The 17838-nt window shown below is 39.3% G+C and overlaps 1 protein-coding gene across 6 annotated transcripts in view; it reads right to left on the bottom strand.

The window, feature by feature from the left end:
• Nucleotides 1-17838, bottom strand: part of Cdk4 (Cyclin-dependent kinase 4) — a 260158-nt gene that overhangs the window by 165777 nt on the left and 76543 nt on the right. For 2 of the 6 annotated variants that reach the window (XM_083142442.1, XM_083142444.1), the window contains exon 2: nucleotides 4663-4784. The exons of 2 other annotated variants lie outside the window; for them this stretch is intronic. The gene's annotated coding sequence lies outside the window, so the exon portion shown is untranslated. The remainder of the gene's footprint in view (nucleotides 1-4662; nucleotides 4785-17838) is intronic. 2 more of the 6 variants (XM_083142443.1, XM_083142445.1) reach the window with 2 other exon arrangements.

The following is a 17838-nucleotide window of genomic DNA, read 5'->3' as shown; positions in this document are numbered from 1 at the left end:
GGGCAGCGCCACCTTGACCGTATTTTGCCTCACTAATATTTTCCCAGTTTCACCCCAATATATTGGAAATTTAATTATATGATCGAGCCGCGATACTTTAGTCGGTATGACGTCTAACTACCACGCAGAAGACACGGGTTTGATTCCTGGTGTGGGTGATAAAAAGTCCGATTTTTTTTCGGTCCTTGAGACAACGCACTTCGAAACCAGACTTGATCCTTCGACACCAGACCAGACGCTCTGAAACAAAATCGAGAAAAACCAACACACTGAATTTCATTAGACTAATTGATCGAATTGAAAATTTTGGGTCCCTCAGCACTTAGGCTAGTTTGCACACGTCACATGATACGGGGTCCAGCCCCTTGCTATACTGCACAATCGACCCTTGTGTTTTACCGTTTCAGCGTAAAAGAAAATTTCTTCACTCGTAGTACTTAATTCGTGCTTCGATTTGGCACTGTGCATTTTTCAATTAGAAGTTCCTGTTCTGTGAAATAATACAAACTATCTTACATTACTTACCATATGTGGTTTCCTTTTTCGATATCCATGTTATAAACACACACACAACTGCCAGGTCGAACTTTGGTTTTTAACGTATATATGTATTCGAATTTCCACTAGGATTCAACTACCTTTATTTTGTGTTTTCATCCGTATTTATGACTTTCCTTATATATTTTGATATTGACGTTTCAATTTTATAATAGCTGTAAATTATTTTCGTTATTTTAAATTGCTTTTCTTCAATTTGTTTGGCAAATATATATGGTTTTTTGTTATTATTCAAGGTTGTCCTAGCGTTGTGCGATAAGGGAGACCCTGACTTCACTTGTCTCCCTTATCGCACAACATGAGAACAATCTTGCATTGTGACGTCACTCGAGGAATGCCTACGTTGTTAGGTTAGGTCTGTTAGGTTTGGTTATCTTAGCATAAATACACTGTAAATGTATTATTTGTGCTAAGATAACTAAACCCAACAAAGCTTAACATAACTAATTAGGCATTTAGCCTTACATTTGCACGTAAATTAGGCTCATTATGATTCAGTTATAATGGTGCTTTCTCAAACTACGTTTTTTTCCACTTCCAATTGTATCCTCACCATAAATCGTACATTTCTGGAATCCTTGACTCATACCCTTTCCAACGATGCATTGTACATTTCTATTAGGAAGGGTCGATTCGACATCCTTAGCGCAAAATGTAGTCCAGGGTGTACTGTGTGGTAGTGAGGTTGACAATTGGATGTACTACTACCCTTACACCCCTGAATTTCATTGGAGTCACTACAAATATCGTTAATAGTATATAAAAGAAACACGTTACAGCGTTAACGAGTGCGATATCGGGACGGTTCTGATAGAAAAAATATATTCCTATGGCATATATACCAACCAGCATTACAACTATAATGTCAAGGCTTTTGTTTCCCAAAAAATATATCAGGTTTTCACGTATACGTACTCGTTCCAGTTCACGTGGAAAGTCTGGCCTTCAATCTAAAGCAAAAAAAACACGTGTGAGAAACTAACAAGAGCAAATGTTAACTCATCCATACAGATAACGCATGAAAAGGTCGATTTATAATTTCCTTTAAGTCCAATACTCTCGGGACACCGCCACAAAAAAAAAAGTTCCTTTAAACAAGCAAACACGAGACCTCCACGGAGGAAGGCACAACGAAACCATTGTAATAATGTAATCACCGCCAGATATCAAGCAGCTTCTGAAAAGAGATCTACTGTTTGTCTTCATACGCCATCTTTCTTGAAGATACGATACCAGCGTCATCTTTCTGTTCTTTTTTCGTTATGCCCTGCTTTGGTGCTTGCTTACATCTTACGGAGGAAGCGAGAAAGGGAAAATATCGAATGCATTCCTCACCTTTTTTCTTTTCTTCACAGCCCAACCTTTAGAAAAACAAGCTTTCGGAAGCACCTGGCAGACAGTGTTGCAACATGCGGAAAAATATTAGAAATTTAGTGTTATTAATAATTACATTCAACCGCAAATAATTTGTCTGCAGCAGGGTGGGGGTGAGGGACACACACACATATAATTCTCATTTTTCATATTTTGCGTCGCTTCTCTGTCCCTTTTAAATAGTGCTTTTGCGTAACTGTTGATACCTGCTTACAATCGTAATTTAAGAAAGTACTGATATTGAAATACAGTAGGGGCCTCCAGGTGGCGTAATGAAAACGCTATAGATTTGTAATCAAAACGTTTGTTATTGATTCCAAGGGTGAACAGTGGTTCGAATCCAACCTTTTAAACTGTAGGTCCAGTCCCAGTTAGTTTATCTGAGAATAAAGTGAACTCAAAACGAAGTTTGACAAACATTTGCGAAAAACAAAAAGTGAAAAATGAGGAGCTAACACACACATCTAGAGCTAAACAACGCACAGCGGCTGGACTATCGTCTGATAAACGGACAACCGTACAGGCGCCTGAGGGGGGTGGGGGGTGGAGGTAGGCACACACGTATTTACAAAGAACTAGAAACATTCGACGTAATGCATTAATTCAACTTAACATTATTAAGTGAGAAGAATTAACGATCAAAATATTTCTAATTTGAAAAAGTGTTTTATTTTTAAACCACTCACTGACCTGAAATAGAATTTTCAAAATTCTCTCCAGTGTTATCAATTGAAGGGTTAGTTGCAAGAAGCAAGTAAATCTAGAAAATATACTTTGGACACACTGTACTCACTAGAGCGCTGCAATGAGCGTTTTACGCTCGACCGGCAAATAGTTCGCACGGACGACGCTAGATAGCGTTAGGAACTGACAGCTCTTCGATCACCATGACGTCACGAGCGAATTTCGCTCGAACAGGCAAAACGAACAGTATACGCTCGAAACACAGTAGTTCACGTGTAACCGTGACATGGATCGTGAAGTGAAAGACACAGTGAAATTGAAACTGAAGTGAACATAATCATTTTCATGTGAAAATGTAATTTAGTCCATCTTTACAACACATAGCAATGTATGAAAATGAATAGATGATTATGGGCTGAAACTACCAGGACGGATTTTTACGCATATGTGTACGATTATTGTCCCATTAAAAAGATATTTGATATTCTATATATTCGAGCGAATTACGCTCGAGCGTGGGAGATTCGATCGAGTATTTTCGAGCGAAAGTGGTCCAATGCAGTACTACAGTACTCACACTATCTGTACCCCGTCCTGGAACATGGCAATATTCACGTACAGTGCGTTCATTTTGGTTATCGGCACTTATCTCGCCCCAGAGCCAAAATAAACGCACTGCAGGTCAGTGGCGGACACGGAGTACAAGGTCTGGGGTATCTCACTATGTCACATGGTCCTAGGCTATGAATTGAACGAAGTTTACCAACTCATAAGAAATCAGGTTGGCAACACGCAGGAAATCAGGTTGGCAACACGCAGGAAATCAGGTTGGCAACACGCAGGAAATCAGGTTGGCAACACCCAGGAAATCAGGTTGGCAACACCCAGGAAATCAGGTTGGCAACACACAGGAAATCAGGTTGCCAACTCACAGGAAATCAGGTTGCCAACTCACAGGAAATCAGGTTGCCAACTCACAAGAAATCAGGTTGCCAACTCACAGGAGATCAGGTTATACCATCTCACAAGAAATTGGGTTGTCAACTCCAGAATCACCATCATCATCTCCTCCTGTATTTTATTCTCTAGACTTCAGGCTTCGCAGATAACCTAGCTAGCCTACAATATACGCTCCTGTACGTGAATATTGCCTGTTCCAGGACAGTGTGAACAGTATCTCCAAAGTATATTTTCTGATTTACCTTCTTCTTCCAGCTAACCATTCAATTGTGGTATACTGTTTGACTAAATACTTGCTGAAAGATGGTTACTAAATCAATAGAAAGGGTATGGTCATGTTAAATCCGTTCACTCCATATTAGACCATGCAAAAGGGGCTCCACACGTTCTTGGCCACGGCTATAGAGGAAGTGGTAAAGAGCACCACGCTCCGACCATCATGAGCGGCTAAGGAAACGAAGAGTTGCTTACAAAGGGTCATCAAAAAGAAATTTCTTTTCGAGATCTATCGCTCAGGGAATCGAACCCAGGTCTATTGATTCCACCAAGGCTGTTTCTTTTGTAGTATACTACATTTTTAAATAAATATCCAACTTATCGTTATAATTAAAATAGAAAATCTAAGCCAATGGGTATAGCGATAGATCCCATACGCTATTTTGGTCTGGCAAGAACTGGCAAAGAAAAAGCATACGAGACACACTTCAAAAACCCGTCCCCAAGGACCGGAAATTCAGGGTACTTTTTAACCCCGCCTTCTTCCTGGACCTTCCAAAGAAGAAAGGGGGTCTATGGGTCCAAACGACCGGCCATCAAGTTCTTGTCTGTCGGCGGCGTTTACGAGACACGGAAACTGCTCTTCTCCAATCTTCCTCTAACTGCTCATATGGCCCGACCTACACCACATCCTGTCCAAAGAAAGGCATCGTTCAAGCGAACACCGTTACCTTACCAGCTCATATATCTACCTCAAGACGTTATTTTAGGCAGGAACTTACATCGGTTGATCAGTTTGGGGAGGGGTGGGGGGCAAATGTAAGATATATTTTTTTTTAAACCATTAAAAAATTAGCACGGGACACATACATACATACGTTTCCTCCTGTAGTCTCAACAATGGCAATTTTCTTGGATTGGTAACAAGGATTGACCCAGTTTTATCACAACATCAGAGACGGATAGACTGGCGATATCCAATATTTGAGAATCTAAATTCAGAATGAGAAAAAGTGGAAATATAATCAAAGTGTCCATCAGCTATTCATTGATTTCAAAAAAGCATATGATTCGGTCAAAAGAGATAAATTATATAATATATTAGTCGAGTTAGGAATACTTAAGAAGCTTGTTAATATGATAAAAGTATGCACCAGTGAAACGGAAAGTAAAATTCGTGTGGGTATTAATGTGTCTGACAAAGTTACAATTCATGATGGGTTAAAATAAGGAGATGCATTATCTCCATTGCTCCTTAATTTTGCCTTAGGATATGCTGTTAGGAAGGTAAAAGAAACTAACGAAGGACTAAAATCAAACGGTGTGACTCAGTTGTTAGCATATGCAGATGATGTAGACTTATTAGGGGATGATATAAATACAATTAAGAATAATGCACAATATTTTTCAAAGCAGCTAAAGAGATAGGGTTGGAAGCTAGCAAAGAGAAATCTAAATATATGCTTACAGGCCGAAACCAAGTGTTAGGTAATAATCAAAATCTAATTATTGATAACTCGTTTGAACCCGTTTCCAAATTCAAATACTTAGGAGTAATACTAACAAATGCAAAATATATTAAAGAGGAAATAAAAAGTAGGCTTTATTCAGGAAATGCATGTTACTTTTCTCTTCATAAACTTTTGTCTTCTCGTTTAATATCTAAGAAACTAAAAGTTAAAATATACAAAACAGTAATTTTGCCTGTAGTATTATATGGGTGTGAAACTTGGTCCCTTACATTGAAAGAGGAACATAAATTGAGAGTATTTGAAAATAAGATCCTTAGGAAAATATTTGGACCTAAAAGGGATGAGGAGACAGGTGAGTGGAGAAGGTTACATAATTTAGAACTACATCATTTGTATTCATGTCCAGATATTATTAGAATAATTAAATCAAGAAGACTTAGGTGGGCAGGCCATGTGGCACGAATGGGAGAGGAAAGAGGAGTTCACAGGATTCTTGTTGGGAAACCCGATGGTAAGAGACCTCTTTTGACCGAATCATATGCTTTTTTGAAATCAATGAATAGCTGATGGGACATTTTGATTATATTCCCACTTTTTCTGAAGTGTCTGTCTGATGTGAAAAATGTGATCTGTAGTTGATCTATTACGTTTAAATCCACATTGATAATCACCTATAATTTCATTAGCATATGGGGTTAGTCTTGTTAAAATAATGTTAGATAATATTTTATATGTTGTTGAGAGAAGAGAAATCCCACTGTAATTACTGCAGTTCATTTTATCACCTTTTTTAAACACAGGAACAATTATGGATTCTTTCCACTGTTGAGGTATTTCTTCTTCATTCCATATTAAACAAATTAATTTATGAATTTGACATATTAACGAATTTCTACCATATTTAATTAACTCAGCTGGTATTAAATCAATGCCAGGTGCTTTGTTATTCTTTAGCCTTTTAATAGCATCTTTAACTTCAGTCAAGTTAGGTTCTGGAACTAAAGGTTCTGCTGTGTGTACTTCATTTACTTCTGATTTATCTCCTACATGAACATTTAAAAGGTCATTAAAGTAGTTCTTCCATCTATTTAGAATATTACTTGGGTCAGCTAGAAAATCACCGTCTTTATCTTTTATCAAGTTTACTTTAGGTTGCCACCCCTTTCTAAATTCATTTACAAATTCTCTGATATTTTTGTTTTTGCTGTTTGTTTCAATTTCGTTAATTTTGCTCTTCAAGTAATCTCTTTTTTTACTTCTAAACATACGGTTAACTTCTCGCTTTATTCTATTATAATTGCTTAGATTTCTATCATCAGAGTTATTTAATAACCTAAGTCTAGCCTGATTTCTTATTTCTATTAGATTATGACATTCATTATCAAACCATGGCTTACTTTTTCTTGGTTTATGGTATCCTATACTTTAACAAGGATGTATTTAGGAGGGGGGTTCAGGGGGTCCGGACGACCCCGAAAGACTTACCAAGTACTAAAATAAAATAATGAAAATTTACTTTTTTAGCATTTGATCTACTTGGAAGACAAGGATTATTACATTGGGATCATAATGCTTTCCAGGACATTACCAAAGAAGATTTATGCACATTACTACTTATGTGATAATATGAATAAAATATTAATCAGGAACATCTTTTTTCATTATTCAAAAAATATTCAATTCTTTATCTGTTTGGCATTAATTTCCTTGTTTTTGTACAAATTTGGCGATCTTAAGTACACGCAAACTAGATAATAAATACCATGAGTCTATTTCCTTGCGAGGCCGAGAGATCGGGAGAAGTGTGGCGGGCGGCGCTAGCGGAGATGCCGACATTTTCGACCAGTAATGTCACGCTTACTTTTATGGACATATTTTTAGCATGCAGATATTGATATTAGTTTTTCAAAGCGAGCACTAACCTGTGTTATAAGAGTTGTTCAAAGTGATGTCCACCTACATTCACACATTCCTGGCATCGTTTGATGAAATGTTGATGCACACGCAAAAGTAGTTCTTCCGTAATTATACCAAGTTCTGCCCATATATTGTCTTTTAGTTCGTCGATACTAGCACGGAAAGTAACCAAAATCCACACTCTTTCACACAGTACGAAATTAACACGCTCTTGGTTCAAGGTCTGTTCCTCACTCCATTCGCAGCTCTGTCCAGGGCACCTGTAGAAAGAACAACTCAAGGTCGGAGCTTTCAGATTGCAAACAATGCTCACGAAAACCATCGACTTTTAACGGTTTAGTCTGCAACGTAATCTTGATACAGTGTTGCACATTCGAAACCTCCATAAGGTTCCGCTAGCGCCGCCCGCCACACTTCTTCCGATATCTCGACCTCGTAGGAAGTGGACGCACGGTATATGCTGTTATAAAGATGATATAAGAATATAAATATAAGTATTCATGTAATAATAAATATGCAATATTATTAAATTTACATATATTAATAATTCATTTAATTATAATGTAATTGTTTTAATTTAAACGTTATTATTATTTGTGGGACACTTGGTTCGGACCCCCCTAAATATATTTCTAGATACGTGCCTGTCCCCAAAGTATCTATACTAATTGACATTTAATGATAATCCTGGCTTGTGTTTTTCTGAGGGCGAGGACTATCGTCTGAAGACTTCCCGGAAAAATTACAAATTCGTTTTCCAATACCTAGGTATAAAAAGTTTAGGAAGTAAAACCTAACTTTGGTGATTGCAACTGGTCTTGTCCTAGAATTGCAACAAAGAAAGTATTCAATACCGCTATTGCAGAAAGAATACAACTAAAAAAACACATATTACAGCTATGTACTCAATGTGAAAGCAGTATGTGCCTTAGTATACAACTCGTAACAGAGAACACAGGAACAGAAAAAAATTGCACTCACCAATGCACAGTAGTTAGTGTGACCTTTACATTGGCTTTCCGAATAAGATCACACGAGAGACCATCACTAGACATGAGCGAAGGGGAACTATAATTGATAACAGTATGATCTGTAAGCCAACACATGTTATCGTTATCTGCAAATGAGGGACAGGAAATTCAATTTGGACACCTGCGTTAGCTAAATATTGAAAAAGTTAAGACTACGTTGTTGTACTGTCTTGAACACATCCGGATTGTTACGACCATATTCAAAAGGGAATGAAGTAAGCCCTCGATGTCTGATCGCCAAGCGCCTTGCGTATAGACATCCCACCTAGCATTACAATTTTGCGGCTTGTATACTATTTACGGATAGATTGAGCTATGGTACCAAAGAGAAATACGAGATTAAGATTGTCGGACGTAATGTCTCATGTTCTTGAAATGAAGAATGCTCGTTTCCCAGTATTTTTATTTTGTCTCTCTTGGGAACTGAAGTGAATGAATGTGCTTCGTATTTTCGTTACGTGAATTAGTGCTAAAACCTACGTTTTTACAATAATATTAATGTATTGGGTGAAAGTAATAGCTAGAGAACATGATAAAACAAATCTCAGACAGACAATCAGCTACAAAACCAAAATTCTTTGACAATCAGCTACAAAAACAACAATATTTTGACAGAAAATTAGCTACAAAACCAAAACTCTTTGACAGACAATCAGATACAAAACAAAAAAATCTTTGACAGACAATTGCTACAAAACAAAAAATCTTTTGACAATCAGCTACAAAACAAAAAATTAATTTAAATTTAAAAGAGAGGTACATATTATTATGTAAGATGAGTTAAATTAAATTATAATTAGAAATAATATCACAAAAATTCCCCCCTCCCTTTTTGACCGACAATTAGCTACAAAATCAAAAATCTTTGACAAACCATCAGCCACAAATAAAAAAATCTTTGACAGACAATCGATACAAAACAAAAATCTTTTGACAGACAACAGCTACAAAACCAAAAATCTTTTGACAGACAACAGCTACAAAACAAAAAATATTTTGACAGACAACAGCTACAAAACAAAAAATATTTTGACAGACAATCGCTACAAAACAAAAAATCTTTTGACCGACAATCGTTACAAAACAAAAAATCTTTTGACAGATAATCGCTACATAACAAAAAATCTTTTGATAGACAATCGCTACAAAACAAAAAATCTTTTGACAGACAATCGCTACAAAACAAAAGATCTTTTGACAGACAATCGCTACAAAACAAAAAATCTTTTGACAGACAATTAGCTACAAAACCAAAAATCTTTGACAAACAATCAGCCACAAAACAAAAAATCTTTGACAGATAATCGATACAAAACCAAAAATCTTTGACAATCAGCTACAAAAAAAATAAAAAAAAATAACGACAATCAGCTACGAAATCAAAAATATCAGACACATAATCAGCAACCATAACAAAAAATCTCCCGACACACGATCAGCTACGAAATCAAAAATCTCCAACAAATTCTGGGGCCTCCCCGATGGCGCAGTGGTAGCGTCTTCGCCTTGTAAAACAAGGAGTCAATGGTTCGATATGCTGTGGAAGCGTAAAGTGGTTCGGATCCCACTTTAAACTGAAGGCTCAATCCCGATTAGCCTTAATTTGCATAAAGTGGACTTAAAAAACACCAACTCAATCAACCAATTAATCCAACAAATACTGAAATTTTCTTTTCATCTTCGCCTGGTTTTCAAATATGTTGCTTAGGGTATATTAAAGGGTCTGAGACAACTGGCATATTTTAAATACCTCCACACAAAAACAGGCCATAACATTAATTCAAAGGCCCCTTTCCAAAACTAGCAATGACTATATATATCCAACACGTGAAGAAAGCTGAACGTGAACAAACTCTGGGCGACACGCCGGTCGGCAATTTATAAATATATGAATGAGAAGGCAACTACAGTTAATGAATAGGGGAAGAGGCGGATAAACGATTGGATTTCCCGACTAATAAGCAGAAGGTAATTATACCATAATTCGTATGCTTAAGCATCGGCTCCTAACATTTTAACAGGCTGCACAAAAGTGCCCGTGGCACGTTTGGTAAACGAGAAATGGGACTGGTTTTTGGTTCGGAGAATGCCGAAAGAGTTGTTTGGTATCCATTTCCATGCTAACGAAGAAGGCTCACCATCTTAAGGTTTGCCGACAGATTTTTTTTTTTACGTTAGCACAAAAAAAAACGGAGACAGTTTTTCACAGGAATGTATCGCAAAGACAGGCATAAAAACTCCGTTTTTTCATGTTCCGTGGAGCGTGCATGCATTTTTCCGTGCACGTACAAGACATTAAGGAAAAACGAAAGCACCGAGTTGATCAACTTATCAAGGGCAAAGGTGTCAACAATGCCCGCTCGGACTGTGGGAATTTTCCAACATTGTCACATTCCTTCCCGTCTTCAGTCTGCCATATTTGGGCACCTCATTGGCATTCAGTGTCGCCCTGAGGTAAACAAATTTATCTTTCTCACATCCATCGGTTACCCAACTTTCGCTGCTGTTTGGGAAGAAACCTGATCATTTTATGGTCACAAACTGAATTCTCTGCCCCAGAAGTATTACACGTGAAAGAGGTACCCAGTTATAGGAATAAGCGCAAAATACCCGTCGATAGGATGAAGCGCGAAATTATACACCCGTCGATAGGATAAAAAAAGTAAAGTAAAGTGTTCCCCTGTGCTTAGCACCACGCCATGAAGGCGTATAGCGGGTGTGGGGGTAACGCGATGAAGCGCGAAATTATACACCCGTCGATAGGAATAAGCGCGAAATTATACACCCGTCGATAGGAATAAGCGCGAAATTATACACCCGTCGATAGGAATAAGCGCGAAATTATACACCCGTCGATAGGAATAAGCGCGAAATTATACACCCGTCGATAGGAATAAGCGCGAAATTATACACCCGTCGATAGGAATAAGCGCGAAATTATACACCCGTCGACAGGAATAAGCGCGAAACGTGCAGGCACCCGCCGATAGGAATAAGAGTGAAACGTGCAGGCACACCCATCGATACTATGAAGCGCGAAAGAGGCACCCATCGATACTTTGAAGCGCGAAAGAGGCACCCATAGATACAATGAAGCGCAAAAGAGGCACCCATAGATACAATGAAGCGCAAAAGAGGCACCCATAGATACTATGAGGCGCGAAAGAAGCACCCATCGATACTATGAGGCACCCATCGATACTATGAAGCGCGAAAGGTGCACCCCGTCGATGAGAATAAGCGCGAAAGGTGCATCCGTCGATGAGAATAAGCGCGAAAGGTGCACCCCGTCGATGAGAATAAGCGCGAAAGGTGCACCCCGTCGATGAGAATAAGCGCGAAAGGTTCACCCCGTCGATGGGAATAAGCGCGAAAGGTTCACCCGTCGATGGGAATAAGCGCGAAAGGTTCACCCGTCGATGGGAATAAGCGCGAAAGTTTCACCCGTCGATGGGAATAAGCGCGAAAGTTTCACCCGTCGATGGGAATAAGTGCGAAAGTTTCACCCGTCGATGGGAATAAGCGCGAAAGTTTCACCCGTCGATGGGAATAAGCGCGAAAGTTTCACCCGTCGATGGGAGTAAATGTGAAAGGTTCACCCGCAGATGGAAATACGCGCGAAAGGTTCACCCGCCGATGGAAATAAGCGCGAAAGGTTCACCCGCCGATGGAAATAAGCGCGAAAGGTGCACCCGTCGAGCGGTTTGCTTGAATTATCGTTTAAAGTCCACTTTATGGTTGATTGGTTTATTTATTTTACTTCGCTTTTGGTCCAGTTTTGGCTAATTTGTGAAGATGGGGATGAGTGATGATATGATGAAATTGATGAATGGACACTCACAAATATCCAGCCCAGGCCAGGATTCGAATCCAGGATCCCTGGCGTCGTAACGCTATGTGCTAACCACTCTCCGCCATGGGGGTCGGCAAGTCCACTTTATGCACAGATAGGCTAACTGGGACTGAATCTACTGTTTAAAGTGGGATCCGACCCACTTCGTGTAATGTGCCTCTACCGGATTACGAACCCGAGAACCTTGATTACAAGGCGACGACGATACCACTACGCTATCGGGGAGACCGCGCAGCCGTCGATGAGAATAGGCGCGATAGATGAACCCGCCGACAGGAATAAGATTGAAAGTGACGCCCGACGAAAAGAATAAACAGAAAAATGTCACCTACAAGCAGAAATAAATTATGAATCTCGAATATCGTCATGCTGAAAGGAATAAACTCGAAAAGTGACAACTTTCAAATACCAGTTGAAATAGTTATGAAAGGCATAAATACGAAATGAAGATCTTTCTCTTCAAAGGAGAACATCACAAGAAGTAAACACGCATGAAATGAACTGTAACGGGAAAAAAACCCACTGACGTGAGGGAACTAACACAGCAAACAAGAAAAGGGCGAATTTTGCATTTTCGCGATTTCTCGGATCGACCTGATACGAGACGGCTGAAGCATCTTAATCAAAGAGGAAGAACACATGTTGCTCCGTCGATGCTTACCAAATAACAGGCAACATAATGCCTGTGGACTACAAAGAAACCACGCCCACGCTGCATTCGCCTACGCGCGTCACGGTCAGTCACGTGCCGTAATGAATCGTGACGTAGACTAACATTAACAAGAGGAGGAAGGGTTCCCATTTCCTGTTCTTGTGCCCCCGCAACATTCCTCCTTGTAGCCAAGCTTCCGGTAATCTTACAGGTGTCCCGCGATTACTGAAAAATTCTCTACCTTCTAATCTGGCCTACCGAAACTCTCATCTGAAATGTTGAATTCCTCCACATAGACAGCTCCGAGAAAAACGCAAACTGAACTTTTTTTTTTCTTATCCAAGGAGCTAACCGAAATACACTGAGTACTATGCAGGGTTAGCGGCAATGGCGTGCCGAAAGGGGTTTTGATGGAGACAACTGAAGAAAATAGGAATGAATAACCAACCCCCTTACGGTCAAATCCCCTCTACAAAAGTCATGGACATGCCGCCGCTAGTTATTTTTTTAAAATATAAAAATAAGAACTTATGTGCGCACCTAATTTTATTGCAATTTGCAAATGGCTTACAAACCTTCCGAAATGTTTTCTTCCCAGAGCGCAATGTGTACAGCTACACGCATAAATGTATTGCAACGATCCCTTTTATTCAATAACGTCGTGTCCATGACTGTGCATGGAAAAATGAAATTATCAGTTGATATATTTTGTCCGAACAGATGACAAGAGATGTGGTAGAGATCAAATCCTACTAGTTCTAATACATTTATGCTTCATCAATTTCATGTAATCATATTCATCTTCATCCCACAGCGACAGAACATTAACACAATAAATATTAAGTCAATGCATTTATTTGGATTCGTATATTGTGCCTCACAAACTAGTAGTTCCAGCAATGTTTCTGCATGAAGCCTGCTCTGGAGTTCACCCAGTCGCAAATAAATGGCTAAAGGCGGCCTGAGTGCAGTGCTCATCACATCATCTTCACCAAATGGCAGAAATTGTGAACGCGTGGGTCAGTAATAGGTAGAAAATGAAATCACAGATAAACGAATTTCTGGCTCTGTTGGCGTCACGCTTCGCCAGTGGATTGAAACAAAAGATATCAGGGGGTTGAAATTTAGCAGCGCCATTTCTTGATCTCTTGTAAAACGTTTTGGTCTAAAGGTGCCAGTGGCGCCTCTCAGCGGTGACTGGCAGAACCTCTTACGGACAGTAATTCATAGCGAAGATGTTTTGCTACCTGAGTTTAATATCTGCCTATTATAAGTTTATCTGGGATGAGATGTTTTTAGAAGTAATCTTAATATGATTACAATGATAAAATCGGAAGAAATGAGCCAGCTTACAATTAATGAACCAAAATAGGATAAAGAAAAACTAGCTTACAAATAAAAGAATATAACAAAACATACTTCATATTAATATTATAAATTTTAACAAGTGCTGATTTTAAGAACTCGCTTTTGAAACACTACATACACAAAAAATATATTCCGATTGTCTGAATTAGCCTATAGATAATTTCAAATCCGAACTGGCTTTTATAGCAGTTTATAGCACACAGAACACAAGTCAACCGACAAAAGAAAATGCAGGTTCCAGTAGTATAGTAAAGTGCACTTGCCGGTGCATAAAAATAAAGTCTAGAGTAATTCATAAAAGAACGAGTTTTCTTAGGTGCTATTTCGTGTTGCGCAGTAAAAAAAAAAAGTGCATCAACTATGCTCTGATGCATTTTCAGAACGCAATCCAATCAAGACTTCAGTTTCAACAATTTCCAAACAAGAAAAAATGCAACAAAGTATTTGTAATCTGCCCAGTTCCGCTCGCCACCGGCAGGATCAAGGCAGATAAGATTTATGGCACCCTTATGTAGTAATTAAATGTGGAGTTCAGAGGTCAAGCAATGTTCGAGGAGCTTATCTCCGGAATTCTTGCAACTTTGTATACATGAAGTGCAATAAAATTATAATGAATATACTCATTTCGGATGGTCCCTTTAAAACGCTTGTGAAATAAAACAATACACATGGAGAATGAACGGTAAATTTTCATTGGGAACGAATGTCAGAACTAAGCTCCGCAGCTCACCTTACTGTGTATGAGTGAGACCTTTATTCCTTTGTAAGGCATTCAGGTACACACACACTCGCGCGCCTGTTTCACACTCTCAATCTTTCCCTTAAAGAGAGAGGAGGAGAGGTGGTAGGAGGAAAGAAAGATGGGAAAGAAATAAAGCGGGAGCTAAAGCAAAAGAGAGAAGGAAATAAAGAGTGGGAAACGAAGCGAGAGGAAAGACTAAACAAAGATGGAGAAAGGCAGACAAAGGAACGGAGACAGAAGATAAAGAGGGGAGGAAATAAAGAATGGGAAACGAAGCGAGAGGAAAGACTAAACAAAGATGGAGAAAGATAAGATAGAGTGGAAGAAAGAAAGAGTGGGAAACGAAGCGAGAGGAAAGACTAAAGAAAGATGGAGAAAGACAGACAAAGGGAGGGAGAAAGAGAAGATAGAGAGGGGAGGAAACAAAGAGTGGTGAACGAAGCGATAGGAAGGACTGAAGAAAGAGAGAGAAAGATAAGATATAGAGGAGAGGAAAGAAAGAGTGGCGAACGAAGCGAGAAGAAAGACTAAAGAAAGAGGGAGAAAGACAAACAGAGGGAGGGAGAAAGATAAGATCGAGAGGGGAGGAAATAAAGAATGGGGAACGAAGCGAGAAGAGACACTAAAGAAATAGGGAGGTTGATAGAGGGAAGGAAAGAAACAGGGGGAAAGTCATGCAGAGAAAGGAAGGAAAAACATAAATAGACGGGAGAAAAAGAAAGGAAAGCGGAAGAATGAGGGGTAGAGAGAGAAAGACAAGAGTTTTAAAGAGAGGCAAAGCCTCTATCCTTCCTCCCCCTTCTCTCTTAGGATGATGATGATGGATTTGAGTTGGTGTTTTAAGTCAATTTTGTGCACAGTAACGCTAATCGGGACTGGATCTACAGTTTAAGTTGAATCCGAACCACTATGTGCCTCCACCGTGTATCGAACCAGGGACCCCTTGATTACAAGGCGACGACGGGGAGGCCCAGGGGGGATAATGGAGGGGAGGTTATTGTAAAGTGACGTTTAGGATGAAATCGGGTTCGATAACTCACTATAAGAAAGTAACGCCTTAGAATAGTAATGATACTTCATTATTCCGTTGTTCGTCATACAGTAAAGACATGTACCCGTTTACATAAATATCACATCTGCTATAAAGTACGTATTTGCTCAATGTAACTTAACACACTTAAGTTTCAAACGACACAACACAGCATGTTTCTTTCTAGCAAGTAAATCCTACAGTCCTCATTTTATGAAGGTTCACAATTGCTAGCATGAGTTCAGTAACGCGTTACTAACGCAGGTACCGAAAAAGTAATAGTGAGATAAATTGGTAAAATAAAGAAGTAACGAAGAAATGTCCGTGGAGGAATGGTACCAAGACAAGGACGAGAATTGCGTAAAATCACGAGACTAACTTTTTGAACGAGACTCTCGATCTCGTTCCGAGACACTACAACCGGGAAGAAATAACCTGGCAGTGACGTCACTCCCTGCTAAGTCAGCGTTGCCAACTACTATGAAAGGAACCATGGCACAAGTAAGAGTACGAGCAGTAAGATCACGGTGCAAACTACCAATTTTCAATTTAATGTTAGCACTGCTAGATGCTTATTTTATGTTTGTTTATTTTAATTATTTCATATAATTCGGCTTTCAGCAAACCATCTGCATGCGGAATATTGTAAGATGACAGCCACGACTTTATTTCATCCTTCCTGCTGTTTGATGTTGGGATTTTTTCCACTAACTTGTTGTGGTACGGAGGATTGTCACACACAATAACAGAGTTTGGGGGCAGATTGGGAAGAAGCTGTTCTTCGAACCACAACATAAAATTGTTAGTGTTCATCTCCCCATGATAGTCCCCAGAAGTTGTTTTTGAAAGGAACACTAACTTCGCCCCCTCCACAAATCCACTTTCACCACCGGCATGCGCAATAATATAAGACCCCCCCCCCGAATCTTTGGAATCCAGCCAAACTTTGGGTACAGTGTAGTGTGTGTTCACGAAACTTTCATCCATGTAAATTCAAGACCGGCGGTTTGTTCTCTGCCTAGTTCTTTAACTTCACGCAAAGATGAACGCCGCCCGCAACGCAACGATGCTGTTTATTTATTTATTTATTTCAAGTTTCAGATACAGCACTTTTAAGGCCATTTTACACTGAAAACTTTAACAAATAACAAGAACAAGTCAAGATGGTTTAAGGTAAAAACAAGAAAGGTTGAATATAAACATAAAGCATAAACAAGGAAACCAAGATATACATATTCATTTTTAGGGAAGATCGGAAAATACTTTCAGGGGCAAAAATGTCTATGTTTATGGGTAGTTTATTGTAGAACTGGGGCAGCCTGTGGAATAGAGCGCGCTGTATAAGGGAAAGCCTAGCGGTGGAGGTCTGGAACAATTCAGTGTTTCGGGTCGATCGAGAGGGAACTCTGAAGTTGAATTCTGGAAGCAGAAATTCAGATCTTAATTTTCCATTGATGATTTTATAGAAAAATTTCATATCGGCCATGTCGCGTCGGGTCTGCAGTAACTGGATGTTCAAAGTAGTCAGGATGTCAGGTTTCTGAAGATGCCGCAGAGAAGGAATTCTATGAGGTCAAGGACTAGCTTTCTACTGCTTCCGCTATTCTTTTTAAATCTGAATCCTAATTTTCTTATGGTCATACGCAACGACCAACGCGAACCCTTAAATTTAATATTTTCTTGCAGTTCATTCATCAGTTTATGTACGGTGACAACAATGCCTTTCGTGTATAAATCATGGATTGTTGGCGCACGACTGCTTCATCAAAAGAATCCAGATTTGTGACACGTTGCTGGGCGTTCGGTCGGTTTTTGCCCGCCGTTGAAAAAGGTTTCCCGCTCGCACTCGCAACACTTTTGTCTTTCTCCTTCAAAATTCTCCACACAGATCTTTAACTGACACCTGTCGCCACGGACGTTCTGTGAACAGCTGTGGTTTTGTTTTCATCGCAATCAAAGTACTTATACACATTGACAAAAC

The sequence above is a fragment of the Lepisma saccharinum genome, chromosome 21, assembly GCF_977018435.1.
Source record: "Lepisma saccharinum chromosome 21, izLepSacc3.1, whole genome shotgun sequence".
NCBI classification, from domain to species: domain Eukaryota; kingdom Metazoa; phylum Arthropoda; class Insecta; order Zygentoma; family Lepismatidae; genus Lepisma; species Lepisma saccharinum.
The sequence above is the reverse complement of the archived record's forward strand: the minus strand, read 5'-3'. Positions and strand labels throughout refer to the sequence as shown.